Source organism: Passer domesticus, chromosome 5, assembly GCF_036417665.1.
Source record: "Passer domesticus isolate bPasDom1 chromosome 5, bPasDom1.hap1, whole genome shotgun sequence".
Taxonomy (NCBI): Eukaryota; Metazoa; Chordata; class Aves; order Passeriformes; family Passeridae; genus Passer; species Passer domesticus.
The window spans coordinates 53,915,503-53,927,118 of record NC_087478.1 but is presented as its reverse complement, the minus strand read 5'-3'; the positions used below and the strand labels follow the sequence as shown (position 1 = coordinate 53,927,118).

At 41.3% G+C, this 11,616-nt stretch overlaps 1 long non-coding RNA gene across 1 annotated transcript; it reads right to left on the bottom strand.

The window, feature by feature from the left end:
- Positions 1–4,262: 4,262 nt before the first annotated feature.
- LOC135301374 (uncharacterized) lies at positions 4,263–5,365 on the bottom strand. The gene is made up of 3 exons (XR_010363135.1): positions 4,988–5,365; positions 4,498–4,551; positions 4,263–4,406 (listed from the first exon to the last, which is right to left on the bottom strand). It is a non-coding gene; the product is annotated as an uncharacterized LOC135301374 (long non-coding RNA).
- Positions 5,366–11,616: the final 6,251 nt, after the last annotated feature.

Genomic DNA, 11,616 nt, shown 5'->3' with positions numbered 1-11,616 from the left:
GAGGTTTTATCTCAGGCTGTTGATATTAGTAAAAATACTCCAGATATCTTAAAGAGTTTTTTCACCTCTGCTGGTCAGAATAGGAGGCGTGGTAATTGAGTTCTTACTAAGATGGAAGACTGAAGACCTCTTCTCAAGCATTGATGGAATAAGGAGCTGAAAACCTGTTTTCTTTAAATGTATTTGGTGGAAGGGAGAAAAAAGATGTTTTTCAGGGGTTATACAACACCACATGGAATTGCAGGAAAGAAACCCAGACACATGCCATTTAAAATCTGTTGTGAAATGAGTGTTTCTGTCTCTCTGAGATCATAGTGCAGACCAAACAGGAGGGGAATGCACCACCACGATACCTAACAAAGGATCACACTAAGGGAAAGAGCAAATTCTTTTTCTAGGTTTCTCAAACAGTAAAAATACTCCGAACTGCAGTTAGGACACATGCAAAATATTTACTCTCCTAGCAAATTATGCCCTTTGGGTGTGAAATGCAGTGCATTAGCAAGAGAAAGGAGAGCTCCTACTGTCTCTACTTGTACATGATGTTACTCCTCCATGAAAGAGAGTTTGGTTTGCACAGCCTTGAGTTTGACAGGCTTCTCACACAGAAAACCCTGCTGTAGTGCCTGCAGAAGAATTTTTTTTTTTTTAAATTGCTTTGAATAGCTACCAGGCCCAAATCCTACAAAATAAACCCAGGAATTAATAGAGTCTCTGAAGCAGCTTTCACCTCTGACTGCGTCTTGCTGTGGGTCAGGCACTCTCAAACTGTGGCGTACAAACCATTTCTAAGTGCTGTGCCTGTGTGATGTTGCAGCTGTGGTAGCTGCAATTGAATCCCAGTTCATTTAACAGCACAAAATGAAAAGCATGAAGTGCTCAGGCAGCTTGGTGAGGCTGCACATCTCTGCAAGAGGTGTCCTGGAACGAGCAAGATGTGCCATGAATCAGGCCTCGGGTGGCTCTCAGCTCCATGTTATCCACAAACACAGACCTCAGGTTGAGAAGGTTTCCTCTGCTCATCTTGTACAGCTGCTGTCACTGCTGGCAGTGGTACCTGTCACTGCCAGGGATGACCAAATCCAGTAAAAGTTTGGTCAGGATAACTTCTGACCACAGATACAAAATGGAGGCAGCAGGGAAGAGTGGAAAATTAATGGCAAGTCTTAATGAATTTCCACTAAGCACCCTTCATCTCATACATCACACATTAATGCAGTGTTTAAAATTTTATTTCTTTAAGTCAGTAATAGAAAAATTAAATTATGCATTATTAATAAAGTAGCTTGCAGAGAGGCTTCCAAAAAAGGTGAACAGTTTCCAGAGGAGATCTGAAGAAGTTGAGATGGCGATGCTAAACAAGGAGGAAAGTATTTGGGATCCTTTCAGAAGTCTTTCTGGACACTCAGAATTTATTGCTGGGATCGCAGCTGTCAAAGCTGGTGAGAGAATAAAACTGGGGATAAAGCTGGCTTTGCTGTTCAGAACTGGTCAATGACCACCCCCAGTCCCCGTGTGTGTTAGGCAGAGATGTGGCTTATCTGGTAACTTTTAGATGAAAGAGCATTCTCTGGGATTCATCGATGTAAAGACAATTAAACCTCATAAAAACCAGACAAAGCACAGGTTGCTATTACAGCCATGGAGACCTGTAATAGTTCCACCAGCACAAAACTGCTAGAACAGCTCTAAACCTCTGGTCACATAATCCAAAACAAATCCAAATAAATTTATGTTACTGCACATCACCTGGGCACCATGATAATTCACAGCCCTTTTTTACCTGTGCTGAGATTCTTTAAACTGATTTTCCTTCTTGGATGGATTAAAAAGTTCACAAACACAGATGCAAACAGAAGTCTGCAAAGCTGTGGACATTGCAATTCATAAAGCAATATCCACTTTTCTTATCCTGTCAGGGATGGGGTGAGGTGCCAATAGTGCCAAAGAAAGAAGATTGTTTTTGCAGCTTTTCTGGGGTCGGGACAGGGCCTTGAAGTGAGGTATACACTAAGTCAAACAAAGTCAAGCCTCCTGCTTTACTGCAGTAATAAACAATTGCTGAATTAAAACAGAAAAGAGCATTTACCCAGGATCTTGAGAAAGATTTTAATATGGAACAGAGTACTGTTAAAGCAATTAAATAACTTGTAAAAGATCCCAAAATTCAGCAGGGTTTCAGCATCTGCAGGTTGGCAAATCTATCAACACTACTTTTTCTGCCATGCCTAAATACTCCTTTCCCCCCAGAACTGTGTTCACTCTGCCTACCACAGCAAAAGTTTATTCTGGATTGCTGCTCCTCAAGTCACTTCACACCCTGTCATGCGCACTGAACTCTGCTCCAGTTCAGAGATGGCTCTTCTTGAGGAGGAATGGAGGAGAAGAATAGAAGTGTGTGGTAGAGGTTTGGGAGAAAAGGGAAACTTCTCTGTAAATCATGACATGGGAAGTATAAAAATTATTTCAAAGTGGCAAGCCAAGAATCCAACTCACCCAGTGTCAAAATCCTGAAAAAAAGGCATTATACAGTCTGAATGCAACAAAAATATTCCCCGCTTTTGTGCTAACTTGCTTATTAGTGTTAGAAGCTTCTGATACAGAACTGAATTTCCTTTAGTCAATAGGATGCATGTCCTCTCATATGAGCTACGTAATGGAAAACATTTGTGGATATTTTTCAGTATATATTGTGTGAAACGTCAAAATTTTTTCCCCCTAAATATTGCGTATTTGGGTGAGATAACAAGAAATAACATCAGGATCTGCATACAGGACATTCATTCCAGCTGAGTCATTACAGCTTCCCAAATATAGGAGCCAGAAAGGATGCTCTTTTCTTTCTTTCTTTCTTTCTTTCTTTCTTTCTTTCTTTCTTTCTTTCTTTCTTTCTTTCTTTCTTTCTTTCTTTCTTTCTTTCTTTCTTTCTTTCTTTCTTTCTCTCTTTCTCTCTTTCTCTCTTTCTCTCTTTCTCTCTTTCTCTCTTTCTCTCTTTCTCTCTTTCTCTCTTTCTTTCTCTCTTTCTTTCTCTCTTTCTTTCTCTCTTTCTTTCTCTCTTTCTTTCTTTCTTTCTTTCTTTCTTTCTTTCTTTCTTTCTTTCTTTCTTTCTTTCTTTCTTTCTTTCTCTTTTTCTTTCTTTCTTTCTCTTTTTCTTTCTTTCTTTTCTCCTATTTGTAGGAGAGGCATCTTGCTGAGGTTTAATTAATAATCCAACCTGGGTATCAGATATTTCCAAAGAGGTGACAATAGAGGTGATCTCTCAGGTGGATTTGGTACCCGTGTTCAATTCATACAGAGACACAGGTTCTACAGGTGATCTGAGATTACCAGCATCCTTCTAATTAAATTTCAAAAGCTTTGGAAGTCTACTGCTGCTTACAAGATTCACTTCTAAACCCTGGATGTTTGCTCTACTTAACTGTCTCCTCTATCATACAATTACACTACTAATGATGGGATTAATGTTAAGCCATTTCACTATAAATGGGTTGGATGTTCTGCTACTATCTTGAATTAATGCGTTTGGCAAACACATCTCTGCCCTTGTCCTCCTTTTCAAAAGAAATTAGAATTACAGAAATAAAATGTCTTCAAGGTAAACCTGTCAGGTAGGATTGGATGCCTTTTATAAGATAGGAAACTAAGCACATTTCCCAGAAAACACATGAATTAGACAAAGCTACAGGGGTTTTCTGTTTTCATGTTTTTTCCTCACTTTCCAGTAACTTCAGCAGTTGCTTTATTTCTCAGAGCTCAGTAAAAGAGCAAAGTCTCACACATTTTGAGCTTATCAAATCCAGTGGGTTTGGTTTGTGAAGGTATTGGCTGTTGGCCATTGCTCCAGCTCAGACCCCAGTGACCTGGTGACACTTCTGGATGTGTTCCCACCTCTCAGCCTGCTACTGCACATGCAGCAGAACTCCATCTGAACTAAATAAGTTTGAACCAAATTCCTGTTTTGCTTTCTGTAAAATGGTTTGGGAATTGGGCAGCACTAAAATGAGGGAGGGTAAAGACTTCTGGAATCATCTTCTCCTTTGCCACAGAGCCAGTGAAAAGCAGTCTCCAGTGTTCTGCTCGGCCTGGAGGCATGTGAAATGGGATCCTGCATTACATGAGGGAGCAGATGGAGATGCTGAAGGAATAAAATCTGATTCTTCCAAGGAAGAATCTCACCTTCTGAGGGGAGATCAGGGACAGGATGGTTGCCATGACTCACCTTTTGATAATGATTCAAAAGCAGCATTTGGGGAGTTGTTGTGGACTGTGTTATTGGCCACATAAATCAACAAGGGTTCCTAGAAGAGCTGAGGGCCTGACCTATTGCAGCAGGCATTACACGGCCTGAACAGGGCCACAGGAGTTAAGGGACATTTCTTCTAGCTCCTGCTTAGCTTTAAAGTGAACTGTGGCAGAAAAGAAGGAAAGAAAGTGTGAGAGAAGGAAAAAAGATTGATTTTACTTTTGGCAAATATTTGGCCACCAGGATCTACTCACCTGTCATTTGTCTTGCCTTGAGGATTGGCCTTTGCAGAATGAAACAAACAAACACTGCCACAATGTGTGGCATTTTGCAGTTACACATAAGCCTCACTGAGGATAACAGACATTTATAGAGCAATTGATATGACTTTAAAATTATCCACCTTTGCTTTCTCATTATTTAATCTACTAGTTTGCATTTGGTGTTTGAAATGTACACAGAGAGGTTGTGCTGCTGATAGCTACATGGAAAGCCTACTGTGTGTTAAGACTCATTATTTTTGTGTGTTCTAGCATCCCCTCCAGATGACAGGCTTTCACATGGACAATTAAAAGCAGACTGTCTTCCTCCCCTATTCCTTAGGAGGTGCAGAGAATGGCTGCACCCACACAGATTCCCCAAAAGATGCAAATAATTCCCCAGAAGAACCATATACATGACAGTGCGATCTTCCAATGCTTGGGGTAGGCTGGAAATAGAAAATATAAACTGCTCTGATTATACCTTGCTCCTGTTCCCTTGAGGGCTCAGTGCCAGTTGTCAAAGGTTGGCATAATGCTGCAGGATCAAATAAAGCTGCTATATGGACAGACAAAATTCAGGGACATGAAGGCAGCCCACTCACACCGAACTCCTTGACAGCTCATCCTTCACATTTCCTGCCACCCACTCACACACAACACTCCCTGCCTCGCCAGCACAAACATGGTGAGACAGAGAATTGAGCTTTAGTTGCCAGAAGTCTTATCCTGTGGTACATTCTGGGAGATAACAACTTCACAGCCAACACCTGTGAAGCACAGTGAGGATTTGGTCACCATAAAGAGAGAAAAATTCCTGTATTCTGTTGGAATAATTCAATTCTTGGTGAGTTTTCAGCTAAAGTTTATTATTCTTTAGGAAGAATGAATATAGAAAATTAATGTCTGTATTCTCATCTTCACCCTCCCATGTCTTGCCTTGCTTCAGTAGCACAAAACAAATAAATGGATAATTTGATTTCCTAGCTGACAACATGCAAAAGAAAACTCCAGGAATAGAGATTTATTTATGCCTGAATGTAGGGCTCACATTCATATTTATGTAGTTGGATAAGCATTCTGACTATCAGGGTTATTATCACATCAAAAATTTTAAAGGCAGCTGATCCAAATAGTTTCTACAGGGATGTCACTCAATCCCAGCTCTCCTCTCTTCTCCTGGGGTCCAGGAAGCCTTCAGCAAGAAGATGATATACACCTCTGTGTGATCTAAATCCTGAGAAATTTAGTTTGACATGGAAGCAGCATGTTTTACTGACAACCACAGATTCACAAAGAAAAATTACTATTTTCACACAAGTTGTACACTTAACTCCAGCTTCTGAAGTACATTAAAACTCCATGCAAATATGGGAACACACTGACAATCTCAGCCTCATGACCATATACCCCACTTCTATTGTTACATTGCTCACACTTGTTCTTCAAGGTTCCAAAGAGAAGACCTTGAGTCCTGGAGTGAGAACAAGCTCAGGTTTACAGTCAGGAGTTTTTGAAAGCTGCACATTGTCCCTGCTGCCAGGTAGGTTTCTTGTGAGAGTCTGTGGTGACCTCCACCCTCTGTGGGGAGTTGAAAGCATGACCCAACAATGCCACACTGAAGATGGAAACAGGGTTTTTGGCTTCCACTAGCCTCTTTCAGGAAAGACACAACAGTTGTTTTAGTTAAATAAAGACAGGTTTTTAGTATATATATACCAAAGTATATTTTTAATATATTTTTGGTAAATATATAAATAAAATAGATAAATAGCTCTAACACTACTTTAAGAACAATTTAGGTTTTTTCCTTAGGGTGTGAGGGCCTTCTGTCTCAGGGTTCAGATGTGATTGCTGCAAGGACAGGGAGGAAGGGAATGTCCTTCAGGGAATGTCTTGGTCTTCCTTAGAAGCATCAGAGAGCAGCAGTGCCAGGGATGAGATACCTGACTAAGTGGGCCAGGGGCTTGATGAGAAGCAACAAAGCTGAGATCAGGAATGTACCTGAGGATTTCTCCTAGGCAATCAGTGAAAGGATGAAAGGACAGGGCCTTAAACTGTACCAGGGGAGGTTCAGATTGGATATCAGGAAGAATTTCCTCATGGAAAGGGTGGTCAGGCATTGGAATGGGCTGCCCAGGGAGGTGTTGGAGTTCCCATCCCTGCAGGGGTCCAAGGAATGACTGGAGGTGCTCTGGGCTGGGTGACAAGGTGAGGATTGGTCACAGGCTGGACTCAATGACCTGCAAGGTCTTTTCCAACCTCAGTGATTCTGTGCTTATGTGAGAATTTTGTTTTCAGGTAATGTTAGATGGATTCCATCCTATGGAAACCCCAGTGCCAACAAAAGGTACAAAACCTAGACAAACCTTTGAGCACAAAATTCAGAGGCAGAAGGCACAGGCTTTAAAGCTGAAGCAAATGAAAAAAAAAGTGAGAGAACAGACTTCTGTGTGCTGGGCTGGACATGTTAATTGTTTAGACAGTGAAATAAAAGGCAGTTGGTACCTGAGCAGTGACATTAAGAAGGAGGGACATGTTGAGCTGGATAAGACTGTCCAGGGAGGGCAGGGAGGCAGAGAGACCACCAGTAGTAACTCGGTCCTCCTGCACCAGACTTCAAGCAGCAGTGCTTCCTTTCCTGTGCTGTGACACTGTGGATGCTGGAGATCGAAGGATTAAAGCATGCGACATTTTCACAGTGTGAGCTTCAAGACAGCAGGCTCTGAAATCTCCAAGTGTCCAAACAGTTTTCCTTGTGCTCTCATCCATTCCCTGCTAAGTAAGAGCGGCAGGGGGAAGAAGCTGCCTCTGTATGTGAAACCAGAACAGCAGAGCACCTGCTGGGGCAAGAACTGCTCTTGTGAGGTGCATAAATGAGGTGACAACAGGAGGACCTTGCAGCTGGTCCTGCAGCACAAGCTCTGCTAACACAGCTAACGCAGCTCTCCCAAGACTGATGAGGTTCACCAACCGAAACCTGGCTATTACAGAAGGATGCAATATGGGTTGTGCACAAGGGGTACAAAATGCTGGAAAACTGGCCCTTATCTCAGGCAGAACCAATAAAAAAGATGAAAGCAATAATTTCAGAGTATCCAGAAGGCCTAGCAGACTCGCAGATGTCCATCTATAGGAGCTATAAAAAGTGTCCAAACCTGTGAAGACCAGCCAGTCCCAGCTTTTCCCAGCCAAGGTCCAGTGATGTATTTTACCCAAATGTGTGGGATTAGTTACCATGAGGCGACATAGCAGAGTCAGGTGTGCTGAGCAGTGTCTCCACCAGCACCTCCCTGGAGTTCCTCTTCCCAGCTGCTGGAATTAGAAAATGAGGGCCAGAGAGGATGAGATGCCTCACCCAGCTCTGAATCAAGAGCAGTCATTAACAACATACTCCTTTTCAGGGCTGATTCATCTCCCACCTCACACAGCTAGATTAATCTTTGCCTGATCCTTTATCCTGTCAAAATGTGTCCTGAAATCTGCTGACCCTGAGCAGGAGGCCGGCCTCAGTCCTCCTGAATTTCTCCATGATACTGTCAAAGAACCTGTTTTGAAATCTGGTCATGACATTGCAAATTACTTCCTCCAGTAAGAAGTGTGTGTCTGATTTCTGCTGTGCTTTTCCCCCTGAAGAGAACATGTCTTCTCATAGGTTCAGGACAATGAAAAGCCTTTATATCTAGAAGTCGGATTTTTTTAATACACGGTAAACACATTGCCTCCACAGGGAATGAATGTCATTTTGGTGGGATTAGGGAAGGAAATAATCTTTATCCAGTGGAATTCAGCACAGTTTTGACCATTAGTTTCAAAAAGACTAAATGAAAAAATCAAGTGATGGATCATATCAGCAAGATGCAAGATATATATCAAAAACATGCTACAGGATTTTAATTGCCAGAAGTAATTTTTGGTTCCAGTCAATTTTCTTCCCATCTTCTTTCTTTGCTAATTTTTTTCTGAATGTGAACTTGTATATTTATAATGAAAAGTATCATTAGTCCTTTTCTAGGACATTCTTCAATTAAACTAAATGTAGCTGTAAAGTCCTCTGGTAGATAAGGTAATAGCTACTGTTAACAAGATCTGTTAACTCCTTGGGAGCATCAGAGGGGCTGGGACCTTTAAATCCTTCAAGGACATTAATATATATGTGGTCCCAATTAAAAGTGAGGCACGAATGATATAAAAGTATATGGTGCAACACCTGCCCAAGCATTTAAATGTCAATATATTTCAGGTGTGGCTTTTGAAAGCATAATGCTGATGAACAAATTTGTTTTGCTGCTGTTTGAATAGTGCTGAATATTTTTTTTTGCATCAGTACATTCCTGATTTGAGTTAAATGTCTGATTTAGATCACAGAAGACGCTGATTGTTTGCCTTTGGGAAAGGGTGAAAATGACTGACCAGACTTTTTTTCTCTTGGGAATAGACCCAGATATGGTGGTGGAGCAGAGGGAGTGAGTGAACTCACAGCTCTCAGGCTGTTATTAAAGCCTTGTCTGCTCAGCCAATGTTTCTTGTTGAACATTATAATTACACTGTTGTCACTGTATGGAATGATGCAGTATGTACACAAAGTAGCCTGCACACAGCCTATTCATGCAGTCACAAGCACAGCAGGAAAATGACAAAAGAGGGGGGAAAAAAAGGAAAAAAAAAAAGAAAAATAGGTAGAGAGAGAAAAAGGGAAAAAAATGAAAGGGAAAGGGAAGAGGAGACGAATGTTCCAGCACAATGAAGATTACAGAGGTATGTAACTACTGTCAGTGTGTTTCTGAGCAGTCAAGAGCTAAGGCAGGTGTGGTTCAGGAGGATCAATTCTGTCACGTGGCTGGACAGGGAAACACATTCCCTCCCTTGTATCACAGCCTGCTCCTGCCATACTAAGCCACTGCAATTACAGCAGTATTTTAAGCCCCCAGCCTACTTTGACAGAGTGTAGCTTCATCCAGACCAGTCCTGAACTGACAAATTCTGTCATTAGGATGAATTTGGGTAGGAAGCTTCTAACCCAGTGGGCAGAGCAGGCAAAAAGGTTCAACACTGAGAACATAAAATTCTCCATATTTTCAAAACATGCCAGCTGACTATGCAGCATTTCTTCCTCCAACACTGAAGAGTTTCACTTGGTGACTGCCACTGCCATACATGGATGAACTCTTTTGATACAGAATGGTCAGAATCTGACATTCCAGATATCATAGAAGAAGATGGGCATGCTGCAGAGTCAAGCAGAGAAATTAATGGGGAAGCTTACACAACCTGAGTGCTTAGGACATTTGACTGCTTTGTCTACAGGAGAAACAAGTAAAAGGTGGAGTACCTGGATATAAATGGGATGAGCCAGTACAACAATTTGTGTAGATGTGCTCTGCTATGCTGATAGATAAATGGAAGGCTTCAGCCTACTCAGTTACTGCTATTATAGAAGGTGCCGCCTGTAAGGTGGCCTTCCTTTCATTTGGAAGTTTGGAAATTCAGCTGCAATCCCTCCCTTCATGGGGAAAGTGAGACAAAGAAAAGTGGAAGTGCTGTGTGTGCAACAAGTGATTTATTTGGTAGCACTTCACTGCTGGCTGGCATAAACTCATTCTGGGATGGGACTGCAAATTGAACAAGCTGAAATACCTCTCTGGAGTGCACGGATCAAGTGTATCACCCTTGATTTATACTCCACAGGGTCAGCATTTACATTGCCCATGTATTCCAGAGGTCATATCTGGCCATAGCTACACAGTGTAGGCACAAAGCACCCCAGTCCCACAGATGTGTCTGGATAGGAGGCAAAAGAGCTCTCAAGAAATCACATCTCTAAAATTCTTTAAACAATGATGGCTGTGGACTGCTGTGGCTGCTCAGTTCAAAACTAGAAAGTCTGAAGCACTGCAGCAATTCTCTTTTGGGGACCATCCCTTCTCTGGGTCTATATGGCCAAGAAACCTCCCCGCATCATCCCCTCAAAGGAAGCTTCATAAGGGGGGCTGTAATGGCACAAAAGGACACCTTTCCCACCACCACTGTGACCAGAGAAGGGGACTCTGCAGGCCTCGGAGGCATCATCACCTCTCTTTGATTTGGAAGTACTTTGCCTCGGAGTTACGACTTCCGGAACAGCTGCCCAAAGGCCCTGTGTGATGAGTCTAACCCTTTAGGTGCAAATTTTCTAAGCTAATTGTTCTTCCCAGACTTTGGACACAACATGAGTCCTGCAGATACCTTACTGGAGAACATTTCACACCATACACACAACAAATTTAAATTGCCTTCTCATAAAAATAAAACAGCTTATATATAGTAGGGCTCAATTGTCTTGACTGAATGTCTCCTCATTTATTAGAATTTTGAGAAATCATGCTTAGACACATTCCATTCCTGGTTTTAAACAGCCTTTCCAACACTTTAGATAGAAATTGTAGTGGAACAGTCCTCAGTTGTTGTGGCATTGTTATTAAAAATAACAATGCAAACTTATGAATTAACTAAATGGCTACAATAAGAGATATGTAATATTTACAAAGAATTTTTGTAGCTGTCTGATAGTTCAAGATCCTAAAATACTTGAGAATCTCTGGGAAGTAAAATTTAATTCAGTTTCTTGGCACGTGTAATTAGCTGGTTGCCTTAGCTACTCCTCAGATGAATCTATTATATCCAAATTAAGCTGAAGCCAACACATTGGTGTTGAGTTGTTGGTTAAAAAGGAGATGGAGAGGCCTGAATAGGTATGGTTTAAGCAAGTTTAAGCAAGACAAAAAATTCCAATAATCGTACTTACTTACTTTGGTTGTCTTAGTGAGAGCTTTGTAATTGTGCTTAAGACATTCAGCAGTATGAAGACTTCACTATGCAGTGCTATTTCCATTCAGGGATGATATCAGCTTTTTTTTTTTTTTTTTTTTTTTTTTAATGATCTATTACAAATGGATTTAAAATGCAGGATATATTGAAGACATCTGTTTGGACAGATTCAGGAATGCCAATTCAGCCCATCCAAAGCAGTTTGAAGCTTATTCTGGAGATTATTCTGGAGAGACTGCGTCAAAGATGATGTTAAAAGAATGGGAGATTGGGTTTTTAAAATTCAATCTACTATTGAAATTATCC